The sequence below is a fragment of the Rosa rugosa genome, chromosome 1, assembly GCF_958449725.1.
Source record: "Rosa rugosa chromosome 1, drRosRugo1.1, whole genome shotgun sequence".
In the NCBI taxonomy this organism is placed as follows: domain Eukaryota; kingdom Viridiplantae; phylum Streptophyta; class Magnoliopsida; order Rosales; family Rosaceae; genus Rosa; species Rosa rugosa.
Genome location: NC_084820.1, coordinates 16098347 through 16123127, shown reverse-complemented (window position 1 = coordinate 16123127; position 24781 = coordinate 16098347). Strand labels below are relative to the sequence as shown.

Sequence of the window (24781 nt, the reverse complement as noted above, 5' to 3'; positions counted from 1 at the left end):
AGAAGTTAATTGGGGTTTAATATTTATGTAAATAGTGTTCAGTAAACCTTGTGCATGTGACATTCAATTTTAAAAATATTTCCCTTGGCTACGTTAGTTCCTATTCCATAGCCCCGTTGCCTAGATTTGGAGGTAACTCCAATGGGATTTGTTAAGACCTAGATTATTTGTGCTTTAATCCGATGTGATATTGCATGACGATCGGTGGTGGTATCACCACTCTTTCCAAAGAAAAAAAAAAGATTAAGTAAACAGACTATTGTTTTCGACACTCCACCGGAGTCATCATAAAATGGCCTTTCAAATGCTCCGCCAAAGTCTTCAATTTAATAATAGAAGTTGCTTTGGTATATTAATTGGTGAGCACAATTTGAGACAAATGAAAAATGCTTTCTATCACCTCATATAGCCATTACGTTTCTCAAGCCTTCAACATTTAGCTCTGTTTTGTCCAGTCAATTGAGCAAAAATGACTCGGATTTGAATGTCTACGAGTACCATCCAACCGAGAATTCACAATGATGAGTTAATCATAGCTATTACATACAAAAGTGGGTTTGAATTTCAGGCCCAACATAACTTGGTTTAGTGACATAAATCACTTATATAACTGAGTTCCCGGAGTCGTTTATTAGTTGTTATAGCTAATCATTATATTGCATACTTGTATAAGCATCCATCGAGCCACCCAGATATTAATTAACTAACCCACTATGCATAATACCAGATCTAAAGTCTAGCTTCTATCTCCATGTTCATTATTCATCAAGGTGTTTGTCCAAATAGAGGGACAGAATGACTCGGATCCAGCACATCTCAACGAGCACTATCCGACCAATAAGCACTAATATTGATGAGTTGGCTCACCGAAGAATCGAGTTAACTCCATGGGATCTGCGATTCATCAACTATAGCTACAACCAGAAGGGGCTACTCTTTCACAAATCAGCAGATCAAGAAGTAAACCACAGCTTGATACAGCACCTAAAAGCCTCCCTTTCTCGCACTTTGGATATTTTCTACCCACTTGCTGGCCGCTTAGCCGTGACTGAAGTTGAAGACAAGGTAACTTGTATTTCTATCGACTGCAATGGCTCCGGAGCTCAATTTGTCCACGCAGCTAGTGATTGCGTCACCATGGACGATTTACTCAACCCTGCTTGCATTCCTGATAACTGTAGGTACAATTCTTGTACATGTCGTATTGACATTCCCATACAAAGCTTGAAGACTCTTTACTGATCTCAGGAAAACAGGTAAATGCATTTGCATAAGCACGGGATTGCAACAGGTGTTGCAATCCCCGAGTCTGCAGTCAGTTTTTTGTGGAGTCCGATTTTGGAAAGTAGGTTTTTGATTTTATGTTTTTACGTTTTTAAAAGGTCTTCTGATGGTTAAAATCATAGTATTGATGTCCTAGGGTTTTTTAGGCCGTGCCTATTCCTAATTGATTTCCCTTAAGATTTGTGGAGTTCATATAAGGGAAGTTTCTTTCCTAATTAATATGTATTAGGGTAAAATCTTTTTGTAGGGTGTTGGTTGCCGTCAGTTGAATACATATTGAGTATTATACACGGTCAAGAGGGTGAGGGGAAGGACGCAAGAATTTGTGATAGAGTCTTGCTTGTGAGTTTGGTTTTGAACTTGAGTCTTCACAAAGAGTCATGCACTTGGTCCATGAATAAGTGTCATTGATTGTGTTCTCATATGCATAAAACTCTCTTGAGATCAGTAGAGAGACGGTGAAGAAAGAAGCTTGAGATTTGAAGATTGTTCAAGTGAAGGAGTTCAAGAAGGAAGACAAACTTTGTATTAGATTTTGTGTGAATCTTATAGCCGAGCTAGTGCTATTCAAAGTTTGTAAAAGAACATATCATTTTCAATATGATGATCTTTATTTTGGGTTCTCAAGAGTTAGAGCCCCGCAGTGTTTTTAATCTCATACTTGAGGTTTTCACTGCGTAACCAAAATCTGGTGTTCTTTTTGTCATTTTGGTTTCTGCTGTCCAGTAAGGATTGATCAGTGCACTGCAATCCCCATTTTCCAGAAAAACATATTCTGTCCTTGTATTTTCAATAACATCATCCACAATCTTGTTCCCGTGAATTCGGTATGAAGGGATTTCAAAACCATTGCTTGCGGCACAAGTCACTGATCTCGTCGATGGCATCTTCATCAGTTGCAGCTCAAACCATGCGGTTATAGATGGTACCTCTTTCTGGCATTTCTTTAATACTTGGTCTGAAATCTCTCGTATTGGTTCGGATCAAATCTCTCGAGTACCACTTCCTGTTTGTGGTAGGGAGTTTTGTGATGGCATAACTGATCTCCCAATTCGTCTACCCTTTTCTTACAGTGAAATAATCAAGGGTAAGAAAATAATTGAACCATCTACAGATCATTTTTTACAAACGGTAGCATTTCATTTTCCCAAAGAAAAAATAGCCGAGCTCAAAGCAAAGGCCAATGCCGAGATGGGCACCAATAATGTCATCTCGTCGCTTCAAGCACTAATGGCTCATCTTTGGCGAGCCATAACACGTAGCAACCATGACCTCAACCCTGATGAAGAGACTACATATATGGTTGTTGTAGGATTGAGGCAAAGATTGAAGCCACCATTGCCAAAGGAATATCTCGGAAATGCCCACTTAGGGGTTATGTTTAAGTCTACTTACAAACTCAAGTGTATCATAGCCGGATATATGTTTCTCATGAAGTTCCCTACACCTAATGGGACAGGCTGCGTGAAGGGAAGTCAACAACTGGCACGAGAGTGCTATTCAACAACTGTGACTCAGTCAACGGGCCGCCATGAGATCCTAACAATAGGAAACCATGCACCGTCGACAAATATTTTTGAAAATCCTAGGGATGACGAGGAGAAATATGTAAAGAAAGAGCCTATCAACTAGGAATCATCCTTGAAGGTTATCAGCATCTCCGACGAGCACCCTGAGCGGACAGTCCGTATCGGTGCTCAGCTAAGCTCAGAGATAGCGGCAGAACTCACTCAATTTCTACAAGACAACGCTGCCGTAATTGCATGGTCCTACGCTGATATGCCGGGCATCTCCCCTGAGATCATCGCCCACAAGTTGAGCATCAAACCATCCTTTTATCCTGTTAAGCAGCGGCAAAGGGCCTTCGATGAAGAAAGATATCGTGCAATAGGGGAAGAGGTCGCCAAGCTCCAGGGCATTGGGTTCATCCGCCAGGTCAATTATCCTCAGTGGATTTCCAACCTGGTCATGGTTAAGAAGCCTAGCGGAAAGTGGCGGATGTGTGTAGACTTCAAGGGTCTTAACAAGGCATGCCCCAAAGATAGTTTCCCGCTACCCCGCATCGACCAATTGGTTGACGCTACAGCGGGACATGAGTTGCTCAGCATGATGGACGCCTTCTCAGGATACAATCAAATCAAGATGCACCCCGGCGACCAGGAGTGCACCACCTTCACAACCGAAAAGGGCCTATACTGTTACAATGTCATGCCTTTCAGTTTGAAGAACGCTGGAGCAACATACCAGCGGCTGATGAACGCCATGTTCGCGGAACACCTTGGCAAAATAATAGAGGTATATGTGGACGACATGTTGGTCAAAAACATCAAGGCCAACGGACACGTGGCAAACCTCCGCATCATGTTCGCCATTCTCTTGGCCTATGGTATGTGCCTCAACCCAGAAAAATGTTTCTTTGGCGTCACCGCTAGCAAATTTCTGGGCTACATCGTCAGTGAACGAGGCATAAAGGCCAACCCTAACAAGGTGCAAGCCATCCTCAACATAAAGTCCCTAGAATGGAAGGTGCACGTTCAGAGCCTACAGGGCAAGCTAACCGCCCTTTCTCGGTTCATCTCCAGACTCACTGACAGATGCCTCCTATTTTTCAAAGTTCTAAAGAGGACCCACAAGAAAGAAATTGACTGGACCCCAGACTGTGAGGCGGCGTTCCAGAGCTTGAAGGAGTACTTAGCAGCGGTCCCACTTCTTTCCATTTTTGTATAGGGTGAGATACTGTACATATACCTAGCGGTATCCCCGCGCCGTTGTACGACCGGAAGGCCAGGAAGAGCTCCCAGTATTCTACGCCGGCAGAGGCATGAACGGGGTGGAGACAAGGTATACCCCCCTGGAGCAGCTCGCTCTCGCACTTATTGTCGCCGCTAGACACCTCCGCCAATACTTCCAGGCCCACACAATTCATGTCTTAACAAATCAGCCACTGAGGCAAGTAATGCAGAACCCTGAGCACTCCGGGCGCCTCAACAAATGGGCCATCGAGCTCAGCGAGTTCGACATTGACTACAAGCCAAAGACCGCCATGAAAGGCCAGGCGATGGCAGATTTCATCGCTGAGCTCACCGAGAGTCAGGATGAACCCAACCTGAGGGCGGAAGCCAACATAAAAATGGTAACCGCTGAAGATCCAGCCCCCCAGCAGCAGTCAGGCTGGAACCTCCATGTAGACAGCTCCGCCTGCGCCAAGGCCTGTGGCGCCGGCGTCATCTTGACAGGACCAGGGGGACTAAACGTGGAATACGCGTTAAAATTCAATTTCAAAGCCTCAAACAACATGGCGGAGTATGAAGCGCTCATCGCAGGCCTACTCCTCGCCATCGACTCAGGGGCTGACAGCGTCAACATATTCAGCGACTCCCAGCTAGTCGTTAACCAGGTCAACGACAATTTCCAGGCCAAGGACCAACAGTTAGCGGCATACTTGGGGTACGTCAAGACGCTTCTAAAAAAATTCAAATTTCACACCATCACACAGATCCCCAGGAAAAAGAACGCCAAGGCTGATTCACTGGTAAGACTAGCAACCGCTCAACCACACCAAAGTCCAGCAGACACAAGGGTGGAATGCCTTGACAAGCCAAGCATCACAAAAACCCTAGCGGAAATTTTCAACATTGAGGTCAATCCCAGCTGGATGGATGAAATCATCGAGTACAAGCTCAATGGAACGCTGCCGGCAGACAAGGTCGAAACGAGACAACTTAAGCGGAGAGCAACCCGTTATAACATCCAGAATGGCAAGCTTTACCGCTAGGGGCTCACTCACCCCAACCTCCAGTGTCTGACCCCAGAGGAGGGAAAAGTTGTTCTTGCCATGATACACGCCGGAGAATGTGGGAACAACTCGGGCGCCAGATCTCTGGCCAATCGCACAATGTGACAAGGCTACTTCTGGCCCACGCTTGGCAACGATGCCAAAAGGGTGTCAAGGTCTTGCCACAAATGTCAACAATACGCTGACCTCCCCCATGCCCCGGCGGAACCCCTGTTAATCATCATTGGCCCATGGATCCACTCCATATGGGGATTGGATTTGCTTGGAAAATTTCCAACCGCCAAGGGCCAGTTCAAATACATCATTGTTGCCATAGACTACAACAGCAAATGGATAGAGGCAGAACCGCTGACGGCAATAACTACCGCCAAGGTAACTCACTTCCTCTGGAAGAACATCTATTGCCGCTACGGTGTCCCCCACACAATCATCACAGACAACGGCACACATTTCAACAACAAGGAACTCATATCTTTCACCGCTAACCTGGGCACCGAGATGAGTTTTGCATATGTCGCTCACCCCCAAACCAACGGCCAATTCGAAGCAGCAAACAAGATAATCAAGAAGCTGCTAAAAAAGAAACTCGACGACTCCAAGGGTTTATGGGCGGAGAAGCTCCCGGAAGTTCTGTGGGCCATCAGGACTACCCCAATTTCCTCCACCGGTGAAACACCATTTTGTATGATGTTCCAAACTGAGGTCGTCTTACCCATTGAGGTCACCCAACATACCGCTTGGGTCGAGGGCTACTGCTCTGAGACCAACGGCGTGGGCGTCAACCTCGACAAGGACCTCCTCGAGGAGAAACGCCACAAGGCCCATTTGCACAACTTGAAAAACAAGCAACGGGTATCGCGTTTCTACAACGCCAGAGTCAAAGCCCAGAACCTCCAACTGGGGGACTGGGTAATGAAGGAAGTTATTCCACCGCCAACGGTACTCCGCCCAACTTGGGAAGGACCATACAAAATAGTGGAAGTCGTTAGCCCCGGCACCTTCTACTTAATGGACAAGGATGGCGTTACAACGACCCACCCTTGAAATACCGAACACCTTCGGTATTATTACAAATAGTCATGTCGCTACCTAAGAGCATCTTGACTTAGCTAAATTTTTGTTCAATATTTAGCTAAGGGAAGCTACGCAACGGGTACAACCCCCTTTTCTAAACTTTGATCTCTCAGCTATCAATGAAACGAGGAATTATTCAAACCATTGTCACCAAGTCCAGCACAAAAGTTAACTAGTAACGCCAACAACATTCGGTGGACCACGTCCGCCACATCGTGTACTTGGAACAATTTTAATTCCTTTAATGTTTTATTGATTAACAAAAAGCCTAAGTCAAAACTCTAGCGGTATTTTAACATTCAAAAAAAAAAAAACACAATCCCACACTTGGCAAAAAGTTCAGAAGCAAATAACAGTACTTTATATATCTAGGGTCGGGACTACCCGCCCAAAAATATTGTCAAGTTACAAAAGCAAGAAGCCTTAGCGGCATTACAAAAAAAAAAAACAACAGGAGCAGGAGTAAGTAAGCTTCAGGGATTGTTGGGAGCGGTGGCAACTTTTTCATTGTTCACCGGCGGCTGTTGGGCGCCCATGCGGCTCGTCTGGTCAGACCCATGAGCGGTAGGACTCGGCGTCACAATGGTGCCATCCGGCCGAGTGTGCGCTGCCATTAAGTTGGCACGGGAGACTTCAGAATGGGTAGGCAGGGGAGTCCGCTGACCATCATTCGCCGGACCATGGTCACTCTCGCCGCTGCCAGAGCATACACCCTCAGTCTGATCAGCGACAGGCCCACTCGCCAACACGGGCGGCTGACTCGACGTACTGGCAGACTGAGACGCTTTGACCCAGTCAATGGTGCCTTTCTTGTTCAACAACTCTAGGTTAGCAGCGGTAATAGCTTTTGCTGCCTCCATCAGGGCTTCCTTGTACGCCGGAGACTGTGTAACGCCCCGATTTGCACCTCATCAAATCGAGTACGTTACAGTGCCGCGTGCCCTTAGAACCTAAGCTAAGATACTGTTAATGCTCAAAGTCCGGCAGTAGCCGAACCTTCGTTTAACGCGGGTCCGGTGGGTGGACCGCTATTCTGAGGACTTGGTGACCTTCGCTAGCTGTCAAATGAAAGACAGGGTGTTAGAGGGAGACCGCGTTGGGCGGTCTTCACTTCTCTGATGCCTAAGTCAGTCGATGCATCTAGACAGCATAACAATAAATGAGTAGTAAATGCGTAATTAATGAGGAGAGAGGAGAGAACCTTTTATAGATGAGGAGAAGGCTGATCTTCTCCTTGTTTTCGATGTGGGACTGATGTGCTTCAATTCCCAACGTCAGGAGCTTCTGATGCTATCTTGGCACCGCGCATGGCAGCGCATCGACCGTGATCTGGGGGCAATCCAAGGCTCAGGTGGTAGCCCGCCTGGCTGTGTATCCGTAGGTCACTCATTTGGTGGGAGTCGGTACCTCTGGCGATACCATGAGCGTGGCTCATTATAGCTAATTATGCTTGCAAATGCACATGTAGGTACAAGTCCCCCAAGTCCCCAGTCAAGGAGGGCAATCTTGGTTGGGGAGTTGCTCAGCGGTTTGAAGCGTTACTTCCGCTAGACTTGCAACAGCATAATTAGCGTCAGTGCGTTGTTAACCATGGATTTACTGAACGAACGCTTTATACCCTTTCGGGTGGGCCCCTGCTAGGCCCCCCAGGGAGTCCCCCACTCCCCGGCTAAGATGGACCTTCGGATGGTCGGTAAATTGTTTGTTGAGGGGGAGCTGCACGGAGCAGAGGGTGTTGGGTAGCGAGCCCAATATTTAGCACCCAAGTGACGAGGGTCAACGTGGCTGGTCAGGGCCGTCATAGACTGTTGACAAGTCCCCGTGTCCCGTAAGGACGGTCTGACCGTAACACCGCGTGGCGGTCTTTGTCAGAGTGAGGCGTAGCCTCGAGATCCGCCGCTGGCGGAAATCCCCCCGCTAGTTGTAGCAGGAAGCAGTGTCGCGGAGACGTGCCTGGCGGTATTTTATTGAGCGGTGTTGTGCTCAGCAAAGTACGGATTCTGCGAGATGGAAAGGGAGTTCCGCTAGCGGTGCGTCGTGTAGCGGAAGATGTCCCGCTTGCCGGGTGACAAGGGAGAAGTTCTGCTGGCAAAGTTTCGCTTAGCGGAGACTTCGTCACTTGGAAGGTGACAAGTGAGAAGATCCGCTAGCGGAGTTTCGCTTAGCGGAGACTTCGTCACTTGGAAGGTGACAAGGGAGAAGATCCGCTAGCGGAGTTTCGCTTAGCGGAGACTTCATCACTTGGAAGGTGACAAGGGAGAAGTTCCGCTAGCGGAGTTTCGCTTAGCGGAAGACTTCGTCACTTGGAAGGTGACAAGGGAGAAGATCCGCTAGCGGAGTTTCGCTTAGCGGAGACTTCGTCACTTGGAAGGTGACAAGGGAGAAGTTCCGCTAGCGGAGTTTCGCTTAGCGGAAACTTCGACGCTTTGGTGATCTTCCCCTTTACCAGTTACTTCCATTAGACGCTTCGTCTGATGTTGTTCGACACGTGGCCAGCACCTAATAGGTTAGCGTGCTGAAGCGCGTCTCTTTAGCATGCCCGTCTTCTCGTCATTAATGTGAGTAATTATGGATTTTGTAACCAAGGCGACGCCTCGGTTAATCCGGAGAGTAAGTGCAGACGTGGGACACGTGTACGGTTGGTACGTGATGTAGTTTTTTGGCGGACGACTTAGAATTCTCTGATGTTGACATAAAAGGGGGGAACTTAGCGAGATTTGACACTTTGCTAAAGCTTCAAACTCTATTCGTCGTCTTCAAGCTCTGTTCGTCTGAGAGTCGAGAAGGAGGCTGCTGTGACTTCGTGGAGTTATCATACCTGGAAAGACGAAGATTTTCTGCATCGAAGACAAGTGTTCACGGTCACACCAGAGTTTTCACCTTTGAGGTTGGTATCCTGAATCCCCTTGCTGATTTATTGGATTTTTTGCACTAGCCAGTTTCTGGGTTTTGTGTTTTTTTGGTGTGATCTGCCCTTCCCCGATGTATTCTGAGGGTGTAGATTGAGTCTTGGGGATGGGTTGTGTTGTTTGATAGAGAATTGGGGTTTAGGAATTTTCTAGATGGTCAAATCTGGGTTGAGTGTGTGCTTGTTCTTGTTTTGGCATTTTCTAGGTAACTGTTTTTGATGTTCTTGGGTATAACTGAAATAGGGATAGGTTAGATCTTGTGTGAACTGACTGATTTGGGTTTTAGGGTTTGGGATGGCTAACGTCGTAGAGATTTCGAGCAGTGAGGATTCCGGGTCTGACGTGTCGTTCAGCGTGGCAGATAGAACTTTTATTGACTCGTTGTGTCCGTCTGCCCGTACAAGAACCTCCTTGCCAGAACCGCTAGAGGTTGAGCCGCTACAAAACATACCCTGAGAAGTAGCTATGGGTCGTGCTTCGCGTCCAAAGAGTTTTAGGACAGGGGAGGCTGCAGCTGCCCAAAATAGGTGTGATGAGCGGCTAGCAAGTAATAGCGCTGCCAGTGGCTCCACTGACGGGGGAGAGGTGGCAGGGGAGGATACCGAGTCAGCTTGGGTCCTTCCCGACGGCACCCTTGTTGACGAGGAGGGAGGACGGATGACTGTTGCCGCCGTCAACCGGTTGAAGCGGATGTTTCGGTTGCCAGGCGTGGTTAAGTTGCGTCCGCCGACGATGGACGAGAAGGCCTCGATTCTTCCAGCGGGGTTTGCCGCCGTGCACGAGGCGATCTTCCGCCAAGGAGTGACATTCTCGCTACTGCCAAATCTCCAAATCCTGGTGTGTGAGTTTGGCCTTGCCTTTGGGCAGATCTGCCCCAACATGTGGCGGTTGATGATGGCGCTGAACTCGTTATGGCGCTTGTCTGGCTGCGAGGGACCAACTGTGGCGGAGGTGCTACACTTCTACGAGCTGGTGTATGTGAAGCGCCAAGGTTATAGAGGGCAGGTGAACTTGAGTCGCTGCCAGGGGGCGCCCAAGCTGATCGAGAACCTGAAGGACTCCATGTCTTACTGGCGGGGTACCTTTTGTGTTGCCACGGCGGGGTGGGAATACCAAGCGGGGTCCAACGAGGGGGAGCCGACGTTTAGGATTAAGTCGGAGTTTCAGCCTATCCGAGGTTGTTTGTCGTTCTCCGCAGGCCAAAGTTGGCGGTTTACTTTTTTGTGATAGTTCTTGTACTCTGTACTAACGATCACCTCTCTTTTTTGTAGCGGGCCTGCGCTATAATCTGACTCGTGAAGATGAGTGTCGTGTGGCACGTATCAGAGGTTGCTGGCGGAATCGCAACCTGTTGGACCTTCGTCTCCTCACTGGTTGGGAGTTGTTGGTAGATCAACAATTGACGCGTGCCATTGGTAAGCAATCTCCGCCATACTGTGCCTTTGTTCAGTTTGTCTCAGTCTAAGTCGCTTCCCCTTTTTTGTAGAATCTCCGCCGAGTAACAAAGCGAGTCGCGACGCTTTTGCCAAAGCCATGGATCGTGCTGAAATCGACAACTTCTTGAAGAGTATGTATGCCTCCGGGCTGGCGGCTCAGCAGACAGTCGTTAATCCGGACACACTGGCGCTAAGCCAGTCCGAAGTCCCCGTGGTGCTACCTATGCCGCACCACTCTCACCTTGGCGGCGACGGTTCGCTTATCGTTCAGGCGGGGACTGGCATGGGTGGTGAGGTTGTCGGCGGAAACAAGGGTCCTGCTGCGACCGCGCCACAGAAAGAAAGAGTGCCCTCTGTTCGGCGGGGGGGACAGAAGGAGAAAGTGGTGCAGCCGGTGGGGACTGTCACCATTGTGGGGTTGGAACCTCCGCCGAAGGGCTCAAGGCCTACTCCTGCTGAAAACACAAGGGTGCTTCAGCGAAAGCGCCGCCAAAATGACTCCGCTGACGAGAAAGAAGGGGACGATGTGGAGACCATCGGGGCCCGCCAGCAGAAGAGGGCTCGACAGGTTCCGCCCAAGGCGCCAATGGTTGCTGAGAGGGAGGTGCCAGCGAGTGATCTGGACTCGTTCGCCGCATACCCAGAGTTCATGACCGACGATGAGCGGGAATTTCTTTACCACCTCTGCGAGGGCTCGGGTTCGGCGGCCTAGCAGGGATTGCACGCCCAACCGTCATTGACCAGTCGCCATTCAGTTCGGCCTTCGGTCATCTGTTGGTTGGACTGCAAGAGGTGTTCCTGGCGGAGTTGAAACAGCCCCGGGTCGAGCGGCAGCTCAGGGAGGAGATCCAGGGTCTCCAGAGAGAGCTGGGGGAGGCCAAGGACAGGCTGGCGGACGCGAAGCGGCGCCTAACCAAGGCGGATTGTGATGCCGCGGATGCTCGCGGCAAGCTGGCAGTCGCCGTCGAGCGGGACTTGGAGCGGAATAACCATGTCTGCAAGCTGGAGCAAGACATATCCCTGCTGCAGGATCGGGTGGCTGCCAAGGATAAGAAGATTGAGATCCTGCAGCGGGAGTCTGCCGCCAGACTAGCGGAGGTGAAGAGGCTGGAGGGTGAAGTCGCCCGCTTGGGAGCTGAAGGGAGCCGTGCTGCGGTCACCGCTGTGGAGGCATTCAAGCAGTCGGCGGACTATAAGAAGGCGCGGACCGAGGCGGCGAAGGCTGGTGTCGTCGCCAATGTGGAAATGTTGAAGCAGAAATGCGCCATCGACTGGGTGAAGGCGTCCCAGCCCACCGTGCCGCCAGCTCAGAATGCCCCGCCGGCGAAGGGTGTGGTCCCTACCCAAGCTGAAGGCGCCCGCTGGGTAGCGGAGAAAGCGGCGCACGTCCGGCGGATGACTCCAAGTGGACTCCTCCTCTTACCCAGTCGGAGGTGTCCCATGCTGGTTTCTTGGCGGCCCATACCCGGGCGGATGGTACAATTGAGACTCCCAGTCCCACCGCTCGAGGGTCTGACCAAACAAGCCGCCTACATCCGCCGCCACATGCCGAAGGTGAAGACGCTGATGGCTGTCGTGCCAATCCTTGAAATTGATGTTGAGCTCCTTTTTTTCTTCTTTTTTTTTGTAGCCGCTGAGGCGTAATTTTTGATGTAATGAATACTTTTGGGTGGGGAGTCCCAGCCCTACGCATATGAAGTGAAATTTCAAAATTTTGTTGTGTTTGTCATGATATGCCTGTACCGCTAGAGCTTTGACTTAGAGTTTTCTTTTGTCAATCAATGAAACATTAAAGGAATTAAGATTGGTCCAAGTGCACAATGTAGCGGACGTGGTCCGCTGACTATTGCTGGCGTTGCCAGTTGCCCTCAGTGCTAGACTTGGTAACAATGGTTTGAATAATTCCTCGTTTCATTGATAGATGACTGATCAGCGTTTACAAAAGCGGGGTAGTACCCGTTGGGTAGCTTCCCTTAGCTAAATATTGAACAAAAATTTAGCTAAGTCAAGATGCTCTTGGGTAGCGGCATGACTATTTGTAGTAATACCGAAGGTGTTCGGTATTCCAAGGGTGGGTCGTTGTGACGCCAACCTTGTCCATTAAGTAGAAGGTGCCGGGGCTAACGACTTCCACAATTTTGTATGGACCTTCCCAAGTTAGGCGGAGTTTTGTTGGCGGTGGAATGACTTCCATCATTACCCAGTCCCCCAATTGGAGGTTCCGGGCTTTGACCCTGGCATTGTAGAAACGCGATATTCGCTGCTTGTTTTGCAGATTGTGCAAATGGGCCTTGTGTCGTCTTTCCTCTAGGAGGTCCTTGTCAAGGTTGACGCCGTCGCTGTTGGTCTCTGGGCAGTAGCCTTCGACCCTAGCGGTAGGTTGAGTTACCTCGATAGGTAGGACAGCCTCAGTTCCGAACATCATACAAAAAGGTGTTTCGCCAGTGGCGGAAGTTGGGGTCGTTCTGATGGCCCATAGAACTTCCGGAAGCTTCTCCGCCCATATACCCTTGGCGTTGTCGATTTTCTTTTTTAGCAGCCTCTTGATTATCTTGTTTGCTGTTTCGACCTGGCCATTGGTTTGGGGGTGAGCGACAGATGCAAAACTCATTTTGGTGCCAAGGTTGGTGGTGAAAGATATGATTTCCTTGTTATTGAACTGTGTGCCGTTGTCTGTAATGATTATATGTGGGACACCATAGCGGCAGTAGATGTTCTTCTAGAGGAAGTGAATTACCTTGGCGGTAGTTATTGCCGTCAGTGGCTCTGCCTCTATCCACTTGCTGTTGTAGTCGATAGCAACAATGATGTACTTGAACTGGCCTTTGGCGGTTTGGAATTTTCCCATCAAGTCCAGGCCCCACGTTGAGTGAACCCATGGACCGATGATGATCGACAATGGTTCCGCCGGTGCATGTGGGAGATCAGCATATTGTTGGCATTTGTGGCAAGATCTCGATATCCGCCTGGCGTCATCACCGAGTGTAGGCCAAAAGTAGCCTTGTCGCATTGTGCGATTGGCCAAGGATATGGCGCCCGAGTGGTTTCCACATTCTCCGCCGTGTATCATTGCCAGCACGACCTTTCCCTCTTCTGGGGTTAAACAACGGAGGTTGGGGTGGGTGAATCCCTGGCGGTAAAGTTTGTCATTCTGGATGTTGTAGCGGGTTGCTCTCCGCTTGAGCTGTCGCGCTTTGACTTTGTCCTCTGGCAATGTCCCGTTGCGCTTGTACTCGATAATCTCGTCCATCCAGCTGGGATTGACCTCATTGTTGAAGATCTCCGCCAGGGTTTTTGTAATACTTGGCCTGTCAAGACACTCCACTCTTGTGTCCGCTAGACTTTGATGTGGCTGAGCGGTTGCCAGTCTCGCCAGTGAATCAGCCTTGGCGTTCTTTTCCCTGGGGATCTGTGTGATGGTGTGAAATTTGAATTTTTTGAGCAGTGTCTTGACGTACCCCAAGTATCCGCTAACTGTTGGTCCTTGGCCTGGAAGCAGTCGTTGACCTGGTTAACGACTAATTGAGAGTCGCTGAAGATGTTGACGCTGTCAGCCCCCGAGTCGATGGCGAGGAGTAGGCCGGCGATGAGTGCTTCATATTCCGCCATGTTGTTTGAAGCTTTGAAGTTGAATTTCAACGCGTATTCCGCGTTCAGCTCCCCCGGTCCTGTTAAGATGACTCCGGCGCCGCTGGCCTTGGCGCTAGCGGAGCCGTCCACATGCAGGTTCCAGTCTGACTGCTGGGGAGCCGGCTCTTCAGCGGTCACCATTTCTGTTCCAGGTTCTGTCTCCCTGCTGGGTTCGAGTTGACACTCGGTGAGTTCAGTAATGAAGTCTGCCACTGCCTGGCCCTTCATGGCGGTTCTTGGTTTGTAATCAATGTCGAACTCACTGAGCTCAATGGCCCACTTGCTGAGGCGCCCTGAATGTTCAGGGTTCTGCATTACCTGTCTCAGCGGTTGATTGGTTAATACATGGATTGTGTGGGCCTGAAAGTACTGGCGGAGGCGTCTGGCGGCAACGATGAGTGCGAGAGCGAGTTGCTCTAAGGAGGATATCTTGTTTCTGCTCCGTTCATGCCTCCGCAGGCGTAGAACATTGGGAGTTCCTCCGGGCCTTCACGCCGGATAATGGCGCAGCTTACCGCTGACACTAATACCGCTAGGTATATGTACAGTGTTTCTCCTTGCACAGGAATGAAAAGGAGTGGGACTGCCGCCAAGTATTCTTTCAAGCCCTGGAACGCCACCTGACACTCTGGGTTCCAGTTGATGACTTTCTTGTGAGTCGTTTTGAGGACTTTGAAAAATGGGGCACACTTATCAGTGAGTCTGGAGATGAATCGAGAAAGGGCGGTTAACTTGCCCTGGAGGCTCTGGACGTGTATCTTCCACTCAGGGTCCTTCATGTCGAGGATGGCTTGTACCTTGTCCGGGTTAGCCTCGATGCCTCGTTCGCTGACGATATAACCCAGAAACTTGCTGGCGGTGACGCCAAAGAAACATTTTTCTGGGTTGAGGCGCATACCATAAGCCAAGAGGATGGTTACTATGATTCTGAGGTTTGCCACATGCCCGCTGGCCTTTATACTCTTGACCAACATGTCGTCCACGTAGACCTCGATTATCTTGCCCAGATGTTCCGCGAACATGGCTTTCATCAGTCGTTGATAAGTTGCGCCAGCGTTCTTCAGACCGAAAGGCATAACATTGTAGCAGTATAGGCCCTTGTCGGTGGTGAAGGTGGTGCACTCCTGGTCGCCGGGATGCATCTTGATCTGGTTATAGCCGGAGAAAGCATCCATCATGCTGAGGAGCTCATGTCCGGCGGTTGCATCAACCAGTTAATCTATGCGGGGTAGTGGGAAACTATCCTTTGGGCATGCCTTGTTGAGATTTTTGAAGTCGACACACATCCGCCACTTGCCGCTGGGCTTTTTTACCATAACCAGGTTGGAAATCCACTGGGGATAGATGACTTGGCGGATGAATCCAATGCCCTGGAGCTTGGCAACCTCTTCTCCTATTGCCCGGTACTTTTCTTCGTCAAAGGCTCTCCTCTTTTGCTTGATAGGATAGAAGGATGGTTTGATGCTCAACTTGTGTGTTATGATTTCAGGGGAGATACCCGGCATGTCTGCGTATGACCATGCAAAGACGGCAGCGTTGTCACGTAGGAACTGAGTGAGTTCTGCCGCCACCTCTGGGTCTAATTGAGCACCTATGCGGACCGTCCGCTCAGGGTGCTCGTCAGAGATGCTGACAACCTTCAACGACGTTTCCAGATTGACTGGCTCCTTCTTTACATATTTCTTCTCGTCATCCCTGGGATCCTCGAAGATATTTGTGGCGGTGCATGGTTTCCCACCGTTAGGATTTCATGGCGGCGGGTTGACCGTGCTATAGTCGTTGAATAACATTCTCGTGCCAACTGCTGACTTCCCTTGACACAGCCCGTGCCTTTGGGCGTGGGGAACTTCATGAGAAGCATGTATCCGGCGATGATGCATTTGAGCTTGTTGAGTTCCGGCCGGCCAATGATGGCGTTATACGAGATGAAACAATCGACAATTATGAATTCTGTATGCACCTCCGCCATACATGGACTAGCGCCGATAGCTAGCCGCATGTAGTCAGAACCGAGCGGTTGCGTGATGTCACCGGAGAAGCTAAGCAGTGGCTCATGATCTTGGAGTAGTTTTCTGTTCCGCTTGAGGTTGTTGTAACAACCGCTGAATATGACGTTGACAGCGGACCCGCTATCCACCAGGATTCTCCCCACTGACCATTTGTCGAGAATGGCGTCGACCAAGAATGGGTCTTCATGGGGTAGATGCACTCCGCGTTCCTCCTCCTCTGAGAAGGTAATGGGCTCCCAACCAGACTTTGGGAGTTTGGCGGATCTCTCGTAGCGGATGTTGCAGACTTCTTTTGGGTGATTAGCGCGTGCATAGCGCTTTCTTGCCCTATGAGACATGTTGGTGATTGGAGCACCGCCGTCGATGGTGTTGATGCGGCCCAAGGGCTCAATGTTGGCGACCACAGGTGGCGGTTGGCGTACCTTGAATTGCTCCATCTTGTCGTCACGGTACAAGGTCTTAATGGCCGTTTTGAGAGCATTGCAGCTGTTGGTGACCGCTGTCCTCGTGGTATTTACACCACCTGCCAGTGTTTCTTGGTTTTCCCGTTTTTGGGTATCTTCCTGGGGGTGGCGGTGGGATCTGGTCCTTGCACTGATTGTATATTTTCTCATACGAGGTTGTGAGGACTGTAAACACTGCATACCGCTGAGAGGACTCCGTTTGTTGGTTGCAGTTATCCCCATGGGATGGGCGGTTGCCCTTGTTGTAGTGTTGGTCCTTCTGCCGCTTGTTCTGGTAGTGTCCCTGTTGCCACTCCCTCTTCTTGTCAGTTGGCGGCGCAGCAGGGGTCTTGCTAGCGGTTTCCTGATGACTGGAGGAGGGTTGTGTTGACTTTGTTGGTGTTGCTGGTGGCGGCGGGGTTTCTCCATATGTGATGAATTCTGCTTGGGCATGAATGACCGCTTCACTCATGACGTGGTCGTACACCGCATTTGGATGATTGTAGTTGAGGTGATAGAGGAATGGCCCCTTGAGGAGTCCCTGCTTGAAATCCGCCGATGCCATTGCTTTATCTAGATCGCGGCACTGAGATGCTGCCGCCCGCCATCTTGTGACAAATGCTTTCATTGATTCGTCTTCCCCTTGCTTGACGCTGAACAACTGACTTGTGTTGTGATGTCCGGCGGACAATAAGATGAACCGAGAGAGGAAGGCTTGTGATAGCGCGTGGAATGAGTCAATGGATCCCGGCGGACATTCGAAGAACCAGTTCATTGCCTCACCGTCCAACGTTTCGCTGAACAAGTAGCACAGGTTGGCGTCGTCAAATCCCTTGTTGTTGGTGACCTTCTTGAAGGTGTCCATATGGACGAAGGGGTCAGACATGCCGCTGTAATATGACATCTTTGGGGTTTTTGCGTACGCTGGTCTGATAGCCTGCAGAATCACAGCGGTGAATGGTCTGGACGCGAAAAGCGGATTTGGAGTTGGCGCTGGGGCGCCCGACTCCGCCCGGATTAATCTCTGCTCCAATTGTTGCATCCTTTCCAGTATTTGGCCTATTGCGTTGCCAGCGGGACCTGCTTGGATACTCCGCTGAGCCTGCCTTCGCCTTGGGCCAGGCAGGATTGCTCTCAGTCCTTGCCCTAGCTTCCGAGCAGTTGGTGTGCGGTAGTGATTCCGCCTCCTGCTCCAACATTAGTTGAGGGACGGGCGGTGGTCCCATCCCCAATAGTTCAGGTGGGTTCAGCGGTACCTGCATCTATATGATTGGTCCCGGTACCAACGTGCCAGTGTTGGGTCGGCTACGCCTGGTGCTTCGTGATTGCTCGCTCTACGCTGGGTTGGCGTTTGTCTCCAGCGTCTTTTTTAGTTCATCAAAATGTGACATCAGCGTAGCCACTTGTTTTTGGGCCTCGGCCTTCTCTCTGCGCTCCTCTTCACGCTCTCTGTTTTCCTTGTGAAGATCCGCCAGTGCCAGCTCGTACAGAGCGGTGAGATCTTGGGCCGGTGGGCGGCTGCTACTTGGATTTACCTCACCGCCGGGGTTGGCCGGGGTGCTGAATAGTGCGCGGTTAATGCCTACCGTTGGGTTGGTGGGTTGGGGAGTGGCGGACTAGTCCGCCTGCTCTTCAGTGTTTCCCCCGCTAGCGTTAGTCATGGTAATTGCGGTGGGATGACCTTTTGTTCAAGGAATTCCCATAGACGGCGCCAATGTTAATGCTCAAAGTCTGGCAGTAGCCGAACCTTCGTTTAACGCAGGTCAGGTGGGCGGACCGCTACTCTGAGGACTTGGTGACCTTCGCTAGCTGTCAAATGAAAGACAGGGCGTCAGAGGGAGACCGCGTTGGGCAGTCTTCACTTCTCCGATGCCTAAGTCAGTCGATGCATGTAGACAGCATAACAATAAATGAGTAGTAAATGCGTAATTAATGAGGAGAGAGGAGAGAACCTTTTATAGATAAGGAGAAGGCTGAGCTTCTCCTTGTTTTCGATGTGGGACTGATGTGCTTCAATTCCCAGCGTCAGGAGCTTCTGATGCTATCTTGGCACGGCGCGTCGACGGTGATCTGGGGGCAATCCGAGGCTCAGGCGGTAGCCCGCCTGGCTGTGTATCCGTAGGCCACTCCTTTGGTGGGAGTTAGTACCTCTGGCGGTACCATGAGCGTGGCTCATTATAGCTAATTATGCTTGCAAATGCACATGTAGGTACAGATACTTAACTCAAGTCCTAAGAACCTGCAAGGCAACACAAGGAAGTTAAAAATGCTTTAGTAAATACATTAAGAAAACTTAAGCACGGAAGCAGTTGTTTAAGTGAGGTGAAAACTATAAAACCATTGGAAATCCTTTAAAGAAAACAAATACAAGTCATTTCAAAACAATTTTCAAATGTTCGTCCGGTTCAAGGCCAAAGTCCAAAAAATATACAAAAGAGGTATTTTACAAACAATCATAAACTCGATAAACAAGTTTTGCGAGAATAGGGGAAATAAGACCTATCACACGGATCTAACTCCGTCGATGACACAATTGAAGTACAGGGTAATTAAGCCACATTTAGCATTGTCCAACTATCCCGTCTTCGTACACAGTACCTGCACCCACAAACTATTGTAGGGGTGAGCCTTCGTCCTCGCTGCTCAATATGACTCTATTCCAGCTGGGTGTAGAGGTGACAAACGGGCCGCTAAGCACGAGCACGGCACGGGCCCGGCACGCTTAAAAGAGGCCCGGCACGGCCCAAGCCCGTTAGTGGCCCGGCACGACCCGAGCACATTAAAATAACGGGCCGGGTTGGGCCTAGGAATATTAGCCCATTGGCCCGGCCCGAGCACGACATATTTTGGCCTGTCCGTTTCAAACACAAAATTTCATTTTGTTTTTAAAAATATTAAAAAACCACAATAGACCTCCTTATTTAAAATCTCATGACAATTCCACCAATGCTATTTCTTTTATGTTGTCAAAATAGTGAAAAAAAAAACATTATATCCTTGTGTTGACATAAAGTATTTTTTCTAAATATTAAATATATGTTTATGAATAAAGACTAATCTCATAATAATACAACTATAGAGTATAGAATGAAGGAATGAATAATATGATACTAAATCTTCATTATATTAATAAAGATTAATCTCACAATAATATACTAAAAGCAATATATTTTGAGTTATTTTTTTTTTCTTTCTTTCTTTCTTGTAGTGGAATATAAAAAATTATTAGAAAACTAATCTTAAAAAGCTGTGATTGAGAAAAACATTGTCGAACTTAATTTATTTGAATTTTCTAATTAGTTAAATAAAATTATTTTTTATTTATTCAAATTAAGATTTTAAAATCGTGCTTTATAGTGGGTAGGCACGAGCACGGCCCGTTTATTGGCCCGGCCAGGCACGATATGGGCTCGGGCCATGGGCCGGACCGGGCTTAATGTTTAAGTAAATGGGCCGGCACGAGCCCGGCACGATAATAAATGGGTCGGCCCAAGCACGGCACGAAGCACGACTAGGCCCGCTTAAAATACAGGTGCCGGCAAAGTAAGTGAGAAAACAATGCATATAGATAAAGATGTTCGAAACCACAAACCGTAGTTCGTTTATAAAAGTACAGTAGGGCTCAGAAGAATGAAACAGACCTGATGACCGATCGCTATGCCTACCACAACCCTACCACGATTAATATCGTTTACACCAGCAAGGTGTAGCGAGAGTGTCCACTTACACCGTATCCCCTAGAAGCAGTGTCACACCTCAAAGGATGTCAGACACTCTTCAGTCCATACAGCCCCTCCGGAGGTTTAGGGGATCGAAACCCAAGGAAGTCGCTATGCTCCTCTCACTCTCAGGTCATCAAACAATATCTCATAGAAGAATCGAAAACACATTTTTCATGCATCAATAATTTCTATAAAGTACATGCATAAAAGTTACTAACTGAGGCGAGTTCAGAATCCCCTACCTGGAATATCGCAGCTTTGACTCCATTTGCTTTTCTAGGCCAACACCACCACCTTTCCCGTTTTGGGCAACTAGAGTCCCTAAGTCCGACAACAATAGTATTTGAGTGTTAAAATCATTTTCCGATCAATGACACTTAGTAAATCTTATCGAGTCCAATTAATTATTTCCAAATGATACTGCTTTACTCATTAATCGTAACCCATAATTTACTAAGCGCACCCAAGTCTAAATTAAAATACGACCAAAGGAATATTAGCATCCTCATACCAATTTGCGATATATTCCAACTTAAATTCCAACTATGAACTTACAACAATACAGTTTACACAATAATATTTTAATTGGGGTCAATAATCCCTCATTCCCTTATCACTTCCCCAATTAATAATAATTTCCCCTTCATTTTGGCTTTATACAGATTCCTCTCTTGGCAACTCATCGTCAAGCCAAGTGCCCCTTTGGACTTATTCTCATACCAAAGTCATCATACATCAAATCACAATTAAAAGGGAGCTGCAATACGTATATCGAAAATTCTTCAATGCACGGTGGTGGAACTGCACATACAATCTTGATAGACACGTGGTTCAATCTGAGACGTACAATACGTGGGGTCAGCACTTAAGTCATCTGGGTCATTGATTAAAATGACTTTTCTTTTGACAGTCAACGTGGACTGTGAACAAAAAACAGACAATGTTCTCTGCAGGTAAAAAATTGTAGATGGTAAAAACCAAAGAGCTAAATGGGCAATCCGACCCTGTTGCTCAGACCCTGAGAAGTGAGTACTAATGTACTCTATTGCGACCAGAATCTGGAGGGTTGGCTCATCGATTCTGGTTCTTGTGCCTCTTGGTCTTCTTTGGTTTTGGAAGTCGGAGCGATTGTCAAAGTTGGGAAGAATAGAAGGATGGATCAAACTCTCTATCTCTCTTCCTGTTCTTCTCTCTCCTCGTCTTCCTCGCTCGTGCTGAAGTGGTCGGCGGGAATCCATTGATCCGTCAAGTCGTGGACGGCGACAATGAAGGCCACCACCACGGTCACGATGGCGAGCGGATGCACAGAGCCAAGCACCACTTCTCGCTGTTGAAGCGCAAATTCTGCAAGTCGTACGCGAGCGATGAGGAGCAGGACTACAGGTTCGAGGTGTTGAAGAACAACATGAGGAAGGCAAAGAGGCACCAGCGATTGGCTCAAACGGCCCAACACGGCGTGCGGCCGGACGGGAAGCAACACAGGTCTGGGAAAGGTACCAGGAGTGATTGGATGGTTGGAGCGGGTTTTGGGCCTTTGTTTGGGCCGGGTCTAGAGCTGACCATTGGTTTAGGCTTGGATATGGGCCCAACTATTATGAAAAGAAGAACACATGAGAAGTTTTCGGTTTTTGAGCGAAAGAATGCATGAGAATTGAAAATATTTTTAGTTTATGGACATTGAATGTCAGTACGAAATTTATTTAATTAAAGTTAAATTTTATTAACCCGAATTGGTCCTTTGTTAATTAAATTCTGGAAATTAATGATTAAGAGCGTTGTTTTGCATAGCCATTTTAATAAACACTGGAAACTGTGTAGAAGTGGGTGGTCAACGGTCTAGAAGTGAGTACGTAATTTCTATAAAATAATATATATTTTGTAAATTATTTATTTAAATTTTGATACTTTTATTCGTGACAATTAGATAAATATATAAAAGATAGAGGGCGCAGGAAGGTGTAGGCATAATCTTTTTGCGCATAACCGCACATCAAAAATGCTAGTATGAATTCTTCAATTCTCATTTTCCATTTATCCTGATCAAGCTACCATACTTGACTAGAACCGAAGGAAGATCTATCACACCAAAAAAACTAGATCTCAAAGCAAGGTATGTTAATTACTTACTAGTTAGAGTAAAAATTTAGCTTTAGCGAACAAGTCTCTTCTCTTAATAATAGTATAAATAAAAACATATGATAATTGAAAATATTTGAAGTTTATTTACATTTAATTCAATGTTTTAATGATTAAAGTCATTTTCACAACTTATTTTGCATCAGTGATATAGTTTAGGCATACGAGAGTGCGGGGTTGAACAATGCATCAATAAGAGTGGCGACAAAGTGGTCATTGAAATATTTGTAATAAAAAAAAAAAAGTAATTTGTGTACATAGTGTGAACCCAAAAAATAAAAATTGGACATGGATAAATTAGACAATACCTATCTATTTATACGCTTATACTTCCCTAAAGGGAGCTGAATCATGAGAGTATAAACTTTGAAATTTTTTTACATTGGTTGATATAGCTTATGCCCACGAGAGTGTGAGAGCTGAAAAATCGAAAAAAGAAGTTGTGAATGAGCGGTTATGAGCATATTAGTTTTATGTGGTACTTAGGGTTGACCTAGTAGATCGAGACCCAAACAACGATGAAAATAGCTGAAATTTTGACCATAATCATATATTCTTATCATGATAACATCCAATGGTCGATTTTAATAAAATATATTTCCTCTACATTGTTCCTCATGGAAGGTATACTATTTGATACAACTAATCAAGTTAGACCACATTAGTAGACATACAAAGATTTTGTGCGATCCAAATAATCGAAATTGGAAATCGATAAATTTGACATTGCCCATCTGTTTGTAGCATATTAATAAGTATTTTGTAAAAAAATTAACCTGATTCGCCTTCATTTCGTCATTAAATAAAGCGGTCAACCCTTTATACGCTTCTACTTCCCTAAGGGGAGTTGAACCACGAGGAGATAAACTTTCCAAAATTTTTACATTAGCTGATATAGCTCATACCCAGGAGAGTGTGAGAGCTGACATATCAAAAAAATAAGTTGCGAATGAGCGGTTATGAGCATATTAATTTTATGTGTTATTTAGGGTTTGGGGTTGACCTGATAGATCGAGACCAAAAAACGGTGAAAATAGCTGAAATTTTGACCATAATCATATATTCTTATCATGATAACATCCAACGGTCGATTTTAATAAAATATATTTCCTCTACATTGTTTCTCATGGAATGTAAATTATTTGATACAACTAATAAACAAGTTAGACCACATTAGTAAACATATAAAGATTTTGTGTGATCCAAATAATCGAAATTGAAAATCGATAAATTTGACATTACCGATCTATTTATAACATATTAATAAGTAAAATTTATAATTAAATCGTAATTTAATTATATCAATAATTTATATCAATAAACAAACTAAAATATATTAAAATTATTTTACTGATGGACGGCTGTGACATTACCGATCTCACATTTAATTTATATCAATAAACAAACTAAAATATATTAAAATTAAAATTTTCTAATTAAATCGTAATTTGATTTAGTTCTTTTTAAAAAAAAAAATTGACATTGGAATTGGAAATCGATAAATTTGATTTGTGTGAATCGAAATTGGAAATCGATAAATTTGACATTACTCATCTATTTATAGCATATTAATAGGTATTTCGTAAAAAAATTAATCCGATTCGACGTCATTTATACATTAAATAAAGCGGTCAACCCTTTATACGCTTCTACTTCTCTAAGGGGAGCTGAACCACGAGGAGATAAACTTCCCAAAATTTTTACATTAGCTAATATAGCTCATACCCACGAGAGTGTGAGAGCTGACATATTTTTTAAAAAAATAAGTTGCAAATGAGCGGTTATGAACATATTAATTTTATGTGATATTTAGGGTTTATGGTTGATCTAGCAGATCGAGACCCAAACAACGATGAAAATAGCTGAATTTTTGATCATAATCATATATTCTTATCATGATAACATCCAACGGTCGATTTTGATAAAGTTTATTTTCTCTACATTGTTCCTCATGGAAGGTATACTATTTGATACAACTAATAAATAAGTTAGATCACATTAGTAGACATATAAAGATTTTGTGTGATTCAAATAATCGAAATTGAAAATCGATAAATTTGACATTATCCATCTATTTATAGCATATTTATAGGTTTGTAAAAAAATTAACACGATTTGCCATAATTTCGACATTAAATAAAGCGGTCAACCTTTTATACACTTCTACTTCCTACAGGAAGCTGAACTACGAGGAGATAAACTTCCTGAAATTTAGATAAAAAAGTAATTTGGATATCCTCTTCTCTCCGCTCGAACGAGCGCTAGGTTTTCAACATATCCTCTTCTTTCCGTCCGGCGGCGCGTCGTTGACGCTGTCATCGGACGGGATCTGTTGGCTTCGG

The 24781-nt window shown here is 46.8% G+C and overlaps 1 pseudogene; it reads left to right on the top strand.

Moving 5' to 3' along the window:
- The first annotated feature begins 680 nt into the window (after nucleotides 1–680).
- On the top strand, nucleotides 681–9301 carry LOC133713487 (uncharacterized acetyltransferase At3g50280-like; annotated as a pseudogene).
- Nucleotides 9302–24781: the final 15480 nt, after the last annotated feature.